General features: G+C 35.1%; 1 pseudogene; it reads right to left on the bottom strand.

The window, feature by feature from the left end:
- Positions 1-3,147: 3,147 nt before the first annotated feature.
- LOC135123464 (sodium/potassium-transporting ATPase subunit alpha-2-like) lies at positions 3,148-11,592 on the bottom strand (annotated as a pseudogene).
- Positions 11,593-12,447: the final 855 nt, after the last annotated feature.

The raw sequence follows: 12,447 nt of genomic DNA, 5'->3' as shown, positions 1-12,447 counted from the left end.
TAGGGAAAAAATAGTTGTCGAACGTGGTCGAGCGATTAAATTATAATTTTCATAATTAAATGTGTACAGAAATTGTTATAGACTGTTATTTTTTGGATGATGTCAAGTTCTTTTTCGACGGCTTTTCGGCTTAACGGAATGTCTAGTAATCTAAAAAAAAGGGAATTGAAAGTTGAAAATTACTTGTTTCAATTTACCAGCAAAGTCATAATTATCCTTGATTGTGTATTTATTTTGTAAGGGAACAACTTTTCTTAAGTCATTTTGTTAATTAATGACATGGGTAAGTGATAAAGGAAACTACTAGTTTAATAGGGTAACTCCAGTAACATTTTATATGTAATAAATATTGAAGTTCTAACATTTAAATAATATGGGTAACGACGGATTTTTTTTTAGAAAATCAATATTGGTTTTAAATATTAAATATATATTTATTTTCAATGTTTAATACTTATTTAGTTCAGAACATTTAATAAATGTTCTTCATGTGAAAGGGGGTATGGATATAAAAAAAAACTTGTATGGAATACAATATAAAATTTATTAAACACAAAAATACATTGTCACTGAAAATAACAGTGTATTTGAAACGTTGCGGCAATATTTATACATTTAAAAATTATTTGTCCTAGAACCAATTCCTTGAAAATTTGTACCAGGTGATTTTTTTTTTAATTTTTGCTGTAGTTACCCATGATACTTATGTCAGCAGTGAAACTGAAACTGCTGACATAAGCTTCATGGGCAACCAGAGCATAAATTTTAAAAAATCACCTGATGTGAAACACAATCTAAATTTTTTAAACATAAAAATAGACTGCCAACTTAAAATGAAATAAAAATACATTGTCATTGTCATCGTCATGTTCTGCTACATTTCAATCGTTATACAGAAATATTTATTTAATAATTATTTGCTCTATAACCAATTCATTGAAAAGCGATATAATTAATTAAAATAAAAAAAAATCATACCTCATGTTTTTTTCAATGAGAATTCATTCTTGCTTTTGTCTGCGCTTAATGAGGTCCTACCATTTTTTAAATTTCAGTAGTTGTGGCGTTTTTGTGACGTTTCCGTGTGGTACCTATTATTAAATTAACTTACCAAGTTCGTAATTTTTAAGAAATCACATAACTTTACATATTGTAGCCTTGTTAATTGTGAGTTCACTAAAAGAGAGCTTATTTTTTTCCTTGCCCTGAGAACTTGAAAGCAATTTGGTTCGTTATTAATAATTTCTTCAAAATGGCATACATGCTTTATTACGTCTTCTCTTCCTGACAAATAAACATTATTATCAGTCTGAAACTAGTTTATAAATACTAGGAGTTAATAATAATGATAATAATAAATGCTTATTTTTTCAAATTAATTGTTAATATTGCTCCAATAAAAACCCTATAAAATAAATTACTTACAAGTTGTCCCAACATGGTACTTTTTTTTTCATTTTTGTTGTTCGGTATCTTGATAAAAATACATTTCAAATTCATATATAAATTTATAAAGATAAAATGAATATTATATAAATATTTGTAATATCTAGTCAACATTTAATATTATATCAATCTTGTATAAATATTAGAAAAATATTGCTTGCTACTGGGGAATGAAGCTAGTGGATCTTGGGAAGATCATATAGTCTGGGAGTTGAAGGGTCCATTGGTATGAGAAAGGGTTTATTTGTCTCAAAAAAAATGTTAATGTATTCGTTATGCCTTCTAAGGTCAAACGTACAACTGACATGAAATTGGGAGTGATATATTTGAGTAACATATTGAAAGTGTCTGTGCTTAGAAAACTATTTACTTTCTTAATGTAAGTACTCCTCTTTGTTCATAATAATTATGCAGTTACCTTTATCAGTTTTTGATACTAATAGATTGTTTTTCTTAATTTTCGTTCGTAAGGACTCAATTGTTTGAACTTCAGTATTTGGGTCACAAGAAATTTTGTTGTTGCTGATTGAAGTTTTGAGAAATTTTTGTAAAACAGAATGGATTTTTGGAATGTCATTATTTAGACAGAACTTACCTAGCCCTTGAAGTACAATACAACAAATCCGGCTTTTAAGAAAAATGATAAGGTTTAATTTTGCGATTTTTTTTTAGGATAACTCTTATAAATTAAAATTAAATTATGTATACGTCATCTTAAAGTAAAGGTGAAGGAGCACGTTATGTGTATGTTTCAAGTGAATATTCCCATTTCAAAATTTTGTAAAGACGTCTTGAACATTTATGCAAACACACGACTATCAGTTTGGAGTGAGCTGTTCTTGACTTAATCAATAAAATAAATTGATTCATTCTTCAATTTCTGAGTCACTCTATATAAACAATTCTAAAAAACATGAATGCAATAATAAAACATGAAGGTAGACATTCGTCCGATGGATTATATTACCATACTTACAATAACAACACTTGTTTTACTTCATTTTTAATGGATTAAGAAGTAGACGACGATTCCCAATTTTCAGAATATGAAAATACTGCAATTTTCTGAAAATTGAAAAGATGTTAAAAAAAGTCTTTTATCACTTTGAGTTTTTCGCATACAGATTATATTCACACATTTATGGTTACATGTTGCCGTATACCTACCAGGATAATAATTTGTCAAAATACAAATTTAATTACCTCCCTGAGCATGACCAATCCTGGCAAATGAGTTCTTTGTTATCGTGCTCTCAAGAAGACCTTCAACGCGCTGATGGAAACGACTATTTAAGTCTTTTCGATCGCTATAATTACGAAAAAGGAAAATGCTCGGATGGAATGATTTATGGCAGTGCGACTGGCGGCAGTGCCCCATTACTACTTCCAACTGTTTTATATCAAGTCGCAAATCATCATTAGATCTATAAAAAACGAATGAGCAACATCAGATTACCATTAACGCATACTGTATGGATGCGTTTTTCATTAGTGCTCTTCTTGTACTACTTACATGAAGCTTACTTTACTAGTTATATTTTTTCATAATTTAACAACTATACTTGAAATTTTGTCGTAGACCACTCTTAAGTTGAATCATTGCAAAAAAAAAACAGTTACTATCCTCAAGAATATAATTTATTCTAACTAATAAATAAATATTATAAAAATAAAAGCATATCCTTAAATATTGTTACTACTATCAATAATACGTCTCTACGTCAATAACACCCTCCGGATATTTCCTTATCATGAACCTCCTCAACTCATCATACCCAAAAATAATAAAAGCGAAAGGAATCGTCGGCAAAATAACGTCGACCCCTACAGGGTGAAACTGCAAGAACATGTTAATCCCCGGACAGTACACCGCAATGGCTGCAATACTAAGCTCGACAAAAATCCCCATATTCAGCACCCAGTTCGTCATCCCTTGCTGGAACAACGACAATCGCCTCGTCTTACAAATAATCAAATCTGCCACTTGCGTTATAACGATCGACAAAAAGTAAGCACTGTAACACTTATGCATCAGAACCTTCCTCTCCTCGTACGTCCACTCCTGGTCGTACGAGTCCGTCACAATCGCGTCGTTGTCAATCCACGCCTCCCTCAAACCTGGAAGAACATGGCCAAGAGTAACGGGAAAGCACGCCGGTGGTCCTTGTACCTACGAGCTTGTCCCAGTGGAATCCGTGCTCCATCATGCACAGGAAATAGGCCGCGAAGGCCGCACACGTCTGAATCACCCCGATCTGGGCGTAGGTCAACAGAATGAGGCGGTGGTTCACTAGTTTGTCGTAGAAGGGGTCGCGGGGGCGGCGGGTCATGATATCGGCCTCGGCTTTTTCGTAGGCGAGACTGATGGCAGGCCAAAGGTCGGTTCCTCGAAAAAAAGAACTGTGAAAAAAGGAACACTGGGCGATAATTAATAATTACCGACGTCGATGACCATGATTGCCAAAATTCCGACTACTGGGGGGAAGTTGATGAAGACCATGGCGATGAAGGGGACGATTTCGGGGACGTTGGAGGTTAATAAGTAGGCTATGCTTTTCTTGAGGTTGTCAAAGATGAGTCTGCCTTCTTCGACGCCGGTGACGATTGAGGAGAAGTTGTCGTCTAGGAGGATCATGTCGGCTGCGTCTTTGGATACTTCGGTTCCGGCAATGCCCATTGCAATACCTGTTGGAGAAAATTTCAATTCAAACAAGCCAAGTTTGTTGCGAACTAAGTAATCGCATCTTCCTTCTGACTCAGGAAAATACCAAGCTCACAACAGCTCACTTTTGATCCCTTCTTACCAATATCAGCCTTCTTCAACGCCGGCGAATCGTTGACCCCATCCCCCGTGGAGGCCACTATGTGCCCCAGTTTCTGGAACGCCTCCACGATCTTCAGCTTCTGCTGGGGACTCGTCCTGGCGAAGACGATCTCCTGGTAGTTCAGCATGTTGTTTTGCAGTTCCGAGGAACTCATCTCTCGAAGATCGTTCCCGGTGATGACAGCGGCATTGCACATGCTTTTCTCCTTCTCGCTGACCATATTGACCGCGATGTCCCGGTTCAAGGCGATGTCGTAGGCCGTGACGCTGCCTGGCGACAGGATGCCCACTTGTTTCGCGATGGCGGCGGCCGTCAGGGGGTGGTCCCCCGTCACCATGATGACCTTGATTCCCGCCGTCTTGCACTTGTTGACGGCGTCGGGCACGGACGCGCGGGGAGGGTCCATCATGGAGATGAGGCCGACGAATCTGAGTCCTGGAAATAGTGAGGGATATCTCATTTTTACAGAAGTCTAAGACGGAGTTGAACTTACCGTTCAAAGGAAAGTTTTGTTTGTCGGCGTCGAATTTGTAATTCCTATCGTAGGGGTCAGTGGGAAGATTCAAGTCTGCAAATGCTAGAACCCTTTCTCCTTTGTTGCCTAAGTGGTTGATGGCTTTGGAGATGCCTTTCTTTAGGTCTTTGGTAAAGGGTTCGGTTTCGTTGAAGCGAACTATCGTAGTACAGCGATCTAGAATTCGTTCTGGGGCACCCTTCATTAAGAGTACGAAGCCGGTTCTCGTTTTGTGGATCGAGACCTGGTATTTGTTTGTGGAGTTGAAGGGAATTTCGCAAACCTGAAAATATTTCACAGGTAGTTACTTTACCTGGACATTAGTAATATACAAATTTACTTTGATATTCTTAAAATTTTTAAATAACATTTACTATGCAAAATTTTGAGGTGACGTCATCACATTATTGGTGGGGGCGTTAAGACAAATTTTGGTTAGCGTTTTACCATCCACATGATATTCCCAACATACACACTATATGTTTTTGCAAAGAGAATTCGAACAATGGGAAAACTCGAAAAATTAGATTCGTTATCTACGAGAAATTTTCTATAAAAGAAAAAACATCGAAAAATCTAAAAAATCGAAAATCAAAAGACCATAAAATACTTATAATGGAAAAACGAACAATTCAGAATTCAAGAAAACGAAAAATCAAAATGGACATCCAAAAATCGAAAAATTGAGAAATTGAAAATCGAAAAATCGAAAACTCGCAAATGTACAACTCAAAGATTGAGAAACTGCGAAATCGAGAACTTGAGAATTCGAAAAATTGAAAAATGAAAAGAGTGAGAATTCGAAAAATCGGGAAATTGAGAAATTGAGAAATGAAGAAAACTAGAAAACGAGAACTCGAAAGACTGAATCATCAGAAAACCAGAAAAGAAGAAATTTGAAAAATCTAAAAATCGAAAATTGAGAAATTGAGAAATTCAGAAGTCGGAAAATTGAAAAATCGAGAACTGAGAACTAGACAACTTGAGATATTAAAAATTGGAAAAAGTGAGAATTCGAAAAATTAAAATGAAAATTCGAAAAATCGAGAAATCGAGAAATCCAAAATGAAGAAATCGAGAAATTGAAAATCGAAAAGTAGAAAACTGAGAGCTCGAAAATCGAAAAATCTAAAATTCATAAATTGGGAAATCAAGAAATTGAAAATCGGGAAATGGAACACCCGGAAAATCTGGAACCAAAAAATGGAGAAATCGAAAAATCCATAGATTGAGAATTTGAAAAATAAAAAAAATAAAAAAATAGAGAATTCGGAAAATCGGAAAATCGAGAAATAGAAAAATGTAGGAACAAAACTCTGATAAAATTGAGAAACTGAGAAAACAAGAAAAAAGAAAACGAAAACTGAAACATCGGAAACCGTAAAATCGGGAAATGCAGAAGTCGGAAAATTGAAAAATCAAAACATAGAAAATCCGAAAAACTGGAAAATCGAACAACTGAAAAAGCGAAAAATTGAGAATTCGAAAAATCGAAAAAGTCCATACATCGAAAAATCCAAACACCGAAAAATAGAAAATTCGAGAATAGAGAACTCGAAAAATTGAAATAAACTACACGTCACAAGTTAGGGATATTTTAATTAATTTAACTTAAGCTTAGTTAAATATTTGGAAAAGTTAAAAGGAAATAGTAATAAACATGGCTTTCGTCGATATCACTAATTTTTGACGCGCAGTTTATTGAAATCCGGAAAAATTGAGAATTTGAAAAATCAAAATAATTTCGAAAAATCGAGAGATCATGAAATCGAAAATCGAGAAATCTAAAATTGAGAAATCGGGAAATACAGATCGGGAAATTGAGAATTCGAACAATAGAAAGTTTACAAAATTGAGACATAGGAAAATGAACATCGAAAATCGAAAATCAAGAAATGGGAGAAACGAGAAATTGAGAAATCGAAAAATCGAAACACCAAAAAACCAAAAACTCAAAAAAATGAGAATGCTAAAAATCGAGAAATTGAAAAATGTAGAAACAAAAATCAGAGAAATTGAAAAATTAAGACGACTAGAAATCGAGAACTCGAAAAACTAATCATCGGAAAACCGAAAATTCGAAAAACCAGAAAAGAAATTTGAAAAATTTAAACATCGAAAAGTGAGAAATTGAAAATTCGAAAATTCAAAATGAAAATTCGAAAAATCGAGAAATCGAAAATCGAAAAATTTTGAATCAAAAAATGGAAAAATTGGGAAATTGGGAAATACAGAAAGAACTCCAACACTCGAAAAATGTAGAATTGAAAAATCAAAAAATTGAAAATTCGAAAATCCTAAAAATTTTAAAAATTCGAAAAATTCGACAAATCGAAAAAATCTTTATATCGAAAAATCTAAACAGCGAAAAATATAAAATTCGAGAACTCCAAATATTGAAATATTGGAAACTAGAAAAATTGAGAATTCGAAAAATCAAATTGAAAATTGGAAAAATCGTGAGATCAAGAAATCGAAAATCGAGAAATCTAAAATCGAAAAGTGTTAAATCAAAAAATGGAAAAATCGAGAAATTGTGAAATACAGATCGAGAAATTGAGATTTGGAACAATCGAAAACTAATAGAATTGAGACATGGAAAAACGAAAATCGAAAATCAAGAAATCGAGGAAACGAGAAATTGATATATAGAAAAATCGGAACACCGAAAAACCAAAAAATCGAAAAAAATTGGGAAATTTGAAAAATGCAGAATCAAAAATTTGAGAAATTGAGAAATTTTAAAGTTGAGAAATTGAGAATACTAGAAATCGAGAACTCAAAAAGTGAATCATCGAAAAAACAAAAATTTGAGAATACGGAAAATCCAAAATTCAAAAAATCAAAAAGCAAAAGTTCGAAAAATCTAAACACCGAAAATCCGGAAATTGAAAATTAGGAAAATTAAAAAATAAAAAAAGTGAAACATCGAAAAATACGAAAAAATCCATGTTCAAAAATTTAAACACCGAAAAATCGAGAACTCAAATAATTGAAATATCGAAAAGCAAAAAATCTGAACATCGAAAATCGAGAAATTGGAAACGCGGAAAATTAAAAATTCAGAAAAATGAAATTCCTAAAATCCAGAAATCAAAAATCGAAAAATCGAAAAATTGAACAAATTGAAGAAAAGATGAAAAACCTAAAAATGCGAAAATTCGAAAAATCGAAAGAAGGAAAAATTGAGAAAATCGGAAAATCAAAATGAAATTTCGAATAATCGAAAAATTTAGAACTTGAGAATTTGGGAAATCGAGAAATCGGAATTGAGAAACCGAGAAATCGAGAAACTGAGAATTCGAAATATCAAAAGGTTTAACAATTGAAAAAAATCTCGAAAATCGAAAAATTTAAAAACTACACATTGAGAATTCGAAAAATCAAAACAACAGAAATCGAGAAATTGAGATTTTAAAAACACTTTTTTAATAAATAGTTATAAACATATTTTCACTTTCCGAGCGTAAACTAAGGAAATATTGTAATAGACTCTATCGGGCGACTGGCTACTTTCATGTTTTCTGGACATTCCATGATCCTTAAGAGTACGAAGATAGATCGTTCGTTTACGTTTGTCTCTCTAATAATCTCCGACTTTACTGGAGCGATTGTGGTCAAATTTTGACTCTATATTTTATAACTTTTAAAGAAGCGGGATTTGCTGGACTGTGCTTCAGGTGCGAGAGGAGTTCTGTCTAAATAATCCGAGAGATAAAGAAGCATGTTATGCGTGTGTTTCAAGTGAGTATATGCATTACCATCATTTTAGCATGATATATTTTTTAGGCGCCTTGTGTAAACTATTCAAACATAAAACTGCAGTCTTCAGAATTTCTAAATTTTCTACAATAGAATTAGAACTACGGCCACAGTCACACAAAATTTATTAAGTGTAGCGTCAGTCGTTTATAAAATTTAAAAATCTAGATCACTGATATCCTTTTCCTGAGAGGATCTTTATTAGAAAAAGTAAATATTAGTGTTAAGCATTGATTTTTGATGTAATGAAATAATTATTATAAATATTCTTTTGTTTAAATATTATTTACATAATGTTATAATGACGTTTATTAAATATTTAGAAAAAAATTTGGTAAATTTTGATTAAATATTGTGGTTACACGTAATGCAGTTTACAGAGGGAAAAAACACGTCAGCTTCGAACTATTACAATGGTTCTCATGCAATTTATATCTGCGTATTTTCTAGGACATCTTTTCCACTATCGCATTTACGTGCATTTACCTTGGATGTTTTTTAGTTTATTTTGACTAAAATATATGGTGGTCCAAATTGATGGTTTCCTCTCCAGCAGATGAAATCTTCAGTCGGTGAAGGTTGTTATTCATATAGTTAACTCAAAGATTTATAAAAAAATTAATGGATGAGAGAAGAACGAGAGCTTTAAATCAAGTGGATCAAGTCAAGGAAATAAAATCCTTGTGTCTAATTTTAGCCAACTTTTTAAATTTAATAAGTTTAAGCAATTTTGTACGAAATGAGTTCGAATTGTAGTCAATTTCTAGCCATGCCTTTGATTTAAACCAATCGTAAATATCGGTAATTGTTAAAGTCGTAATAGTCCACGGTCTTCCAGGATCTCTTTTTATTCCGGACTAATTAAATACACATTTGCAGAATCACGTTCTGATCTTTGTTTTCTTTTTGTTCCTTCTTTCGTTCTCTTGTAGCAATTCAGAGAAGCGTTTATCTAAATTAATCCCAAAAAAGCTTGTGTTTTCCTCTTAACAATGTTGGCGATCAACTTTCAATTAAGCGAATTTATAACTAGTTTTTTCAGCGCTCTCGTGACGCGTAACGGTAGAACAGATACCTGAATGTTTATTCAATTCGTCTCCAGACGACCAGAATAAATTAAAAGTTCGCAATAATTTGTAGTTTCGGTTGATGACAGTTTTGATATTTTTAGGAAATTGTCAACATTGTAATTTGTATAATAAATTCCAGGTCATTATTCCTAACGATCTTGATTTCCGACTACTAATTTTAAGACGTCATAAAATTTATATTTATTGCATGGCTCCGTTACTCCGCCAATTGTGGATTAGAACTGTGGCTTAAATGTTGCGCTTGGCTATAAATTAAAGGTTGTACAACAGTAATTACAGGCTATGTTAAAAGTAAAGGACAAAATGAAGAAGACTGTAAAAGGCTAACTTTGTCTTGTCGTCTCAGCAACAATTTGATGACGTATCAAATAAAATCGTACAGTCTAGTCTTTACCTTTGGAGTCTCCCTTCGTTTAGCTTCAACGTTCCCCGCTATCATCTCCATACACTTGAGCACAGCCGACTCGCTGGCATCCCCCAGGGTGGCTCTTTGGTCTACAGGAAGATTTTCTTGCCCAGGCACGAAAGTAGCTCTACTGCACAAAATAGCTATCTGAGTTAGAGCGGCAAACGCTTGACTTTGCGAATCTAAAGATTCTAGACCTGCCATAACATAATAGGCCTCGTTATCGTAAAATAAGTGCACCACTGTCATCTTGTTTTGTGTCAGAGTCCCGGTTTTGTCTGAGCAAATCACACTCGTGCAGCCCAACGTTTCGATCGCTTCTAGTTTCTTCACCATGCAGTTTTTCGAGGCCATGCGCTTGGAGGTGAGAGTCATACACGCGGTAAGGGTGACGGGAAGACCTTCTGGTACGTTGGCGATGATCAAGGCGATGAAGTAGAAGAAGGAAGTGAAGAAGTCGTAGCCGTACGCCATACACACTATGAAGAACAGGAGTCCGATGGCTACTGCCAGGACTGTGATGAATTTGATGAAGTAGTTGATTTCTTTTCGGATTGGGGTGTCTCCTTTTTCGAGTGATGTGGCTAAGTTGGCGATGGCCCCGATGAGGGAGTCGTCGCCTCGTCTCACTACTATTCCTCTTCCGGTACCTGCAGGAGTGTGAATTTTTAAAATACTCGTAGGTGAATACTGACTAACCTTCAATCACACAAGTACTGAAAAACGCCATATTCGGCGACTCTATAGGTATAGGGTCTGACCTATCCACAGCTCTGGCTTGGGGAGACGACTCTCCTGTAATCGCACTATGATCAACCTTAAGACCTTGACACTGGATGAGCCTCAAGTCTGCAGGAATCCACTGTCCCGCTTTAAGTTCAATCACATCTCCGAGTACCACTTCTTCGCTTGGAATCTCCGAAGCCGTACCACCTCTGATGACCGTAGCACTTTTCGGAGTGAGCTTCTGAAAGCTTTCTATGATTGCCACGTTCGCGGATTCCTGGTAGAAGCCGAAAAATCCCGTCACGAGAATAACTATAGCGACTACAGTAGCTACAAAAAAATTAACCGTGTGATTATTCCACCGACAAAACTTTACCAAAATAGAGCTGCTCGGTAGCTTCTTCTTTTCCCTGACTATACATGATGCCGAACATCACCACCGCCATGATAACTGCCACCCATAGAAGAGCCGCGAAGCCGCAGAACAAGAAATTGGCCAGAATGAGCCATTTTGATTTGACAGGTGGGGCGGCGAGGAGGTTGGGGCCGTCTCGGGCAAGCCGGTTTTGGGCTTCGTGGGGGTGGAGGCCCTTTTTGAGGTTTGTGTTGTATCTAGAGGGGATATATGGGTGAGTGGTTGTTTCCGCGGGGGATTTTTTACCTCCTTTCTAGTTCCAGAAACGATATTAAATGGTCGTCGATTGAGTATTCATTTTTCTTTTCTTCTAGTTCTTTTTCTGTTAGTTTAACTTTTGATCTCGACTGGTACGAGTTTCCACGTTTGAGGTGAGACATTTGGGGAAAATTTGGGGCAAACTTCAAGTGTACTTCAAATGCGTGACATGTGGGTTTGCCACATGACAGATGGGTGAATTGTTTGACGAACGAATATAAAAATAATATCTAAGTACCCTGTGCAGGTTGGGACGTACTTTTTCATAAAGTACAAGTTGTAAGGTACCGTAATAACACCCAAGCTGACTTTTCATCATCTGGTATTCATCAAGGCTTCACCTTAGGTGCAGTCTTATTCCCGTTATTTATTAATAACCTAACGTACATGCCGTCTTTTAATAAATTGCTTTTGCTAACGGCTTGAACATAGTCATGATTATTGACTTCCAGGAAGGCATCATGTATAAAAGTTTAAATAATAGATTTCGATGTTTTACTTTCCGAGTGTAACCTAATAAAGCATTGTAATCAATCGAGTCCATCTGGTGATGTTTCATGATTCCTAGAGTACGAAAAACTAGGTCTCCCGGTTCCACCTGGCCTCTGTCGTCTGTCGTCTGGCGTCTGTCTGTGTCTATTTTTATTAGACAGATAATCTTCGAAACTACCAGACTGATTGTTGTCAAATTTTACATATAGATATGTTAGAAATATCGTCTAGATGGTTGGATAATCATTCCCACCAACAACGGGATGACGTCATCTCCAAAATTTACAGTCCAGATACTCCTGCACTTGTGATTTGTGAATCCGTGTTGATTTGTGAGCCTAGAGGTCTACGAAAATTGTATAACAATATTTTGCTGTTTAAATTAGAAACTGCAAAACGGATAGCTCTGAAATTTTGCAAATGTTTTAGGGTTATGGTAAGCATGGTCGATCATTAATCAAAATTTATTCGGTTATCCTCTCCCAAAAAATTGATTACGTCAACTCAAAATG

The sequence above is a fragment of the Zophobas morio genome, unplaced genomic scaffold (genome assembly GCF_036711695.1).
Source record: "Zophobas morio isolate AGI-343-1 ecotype UQ-CSIRO unplaced genomic scaffold, CSIRO_AGI_Zmor_V1 ptg000006l, whole genome shotgun sequence".
Taxonomy (NCBI): Eukaryota; Metazoa; Arthropoda; class Insecta; order Coleoptera; family Tenebrionidae; genus Zophobas; species Zophobas morio.
Note: the sequence above shows the minus strand (reverse complement) of the source record. Positions and strands in the feature narration are given on the sequence as shown.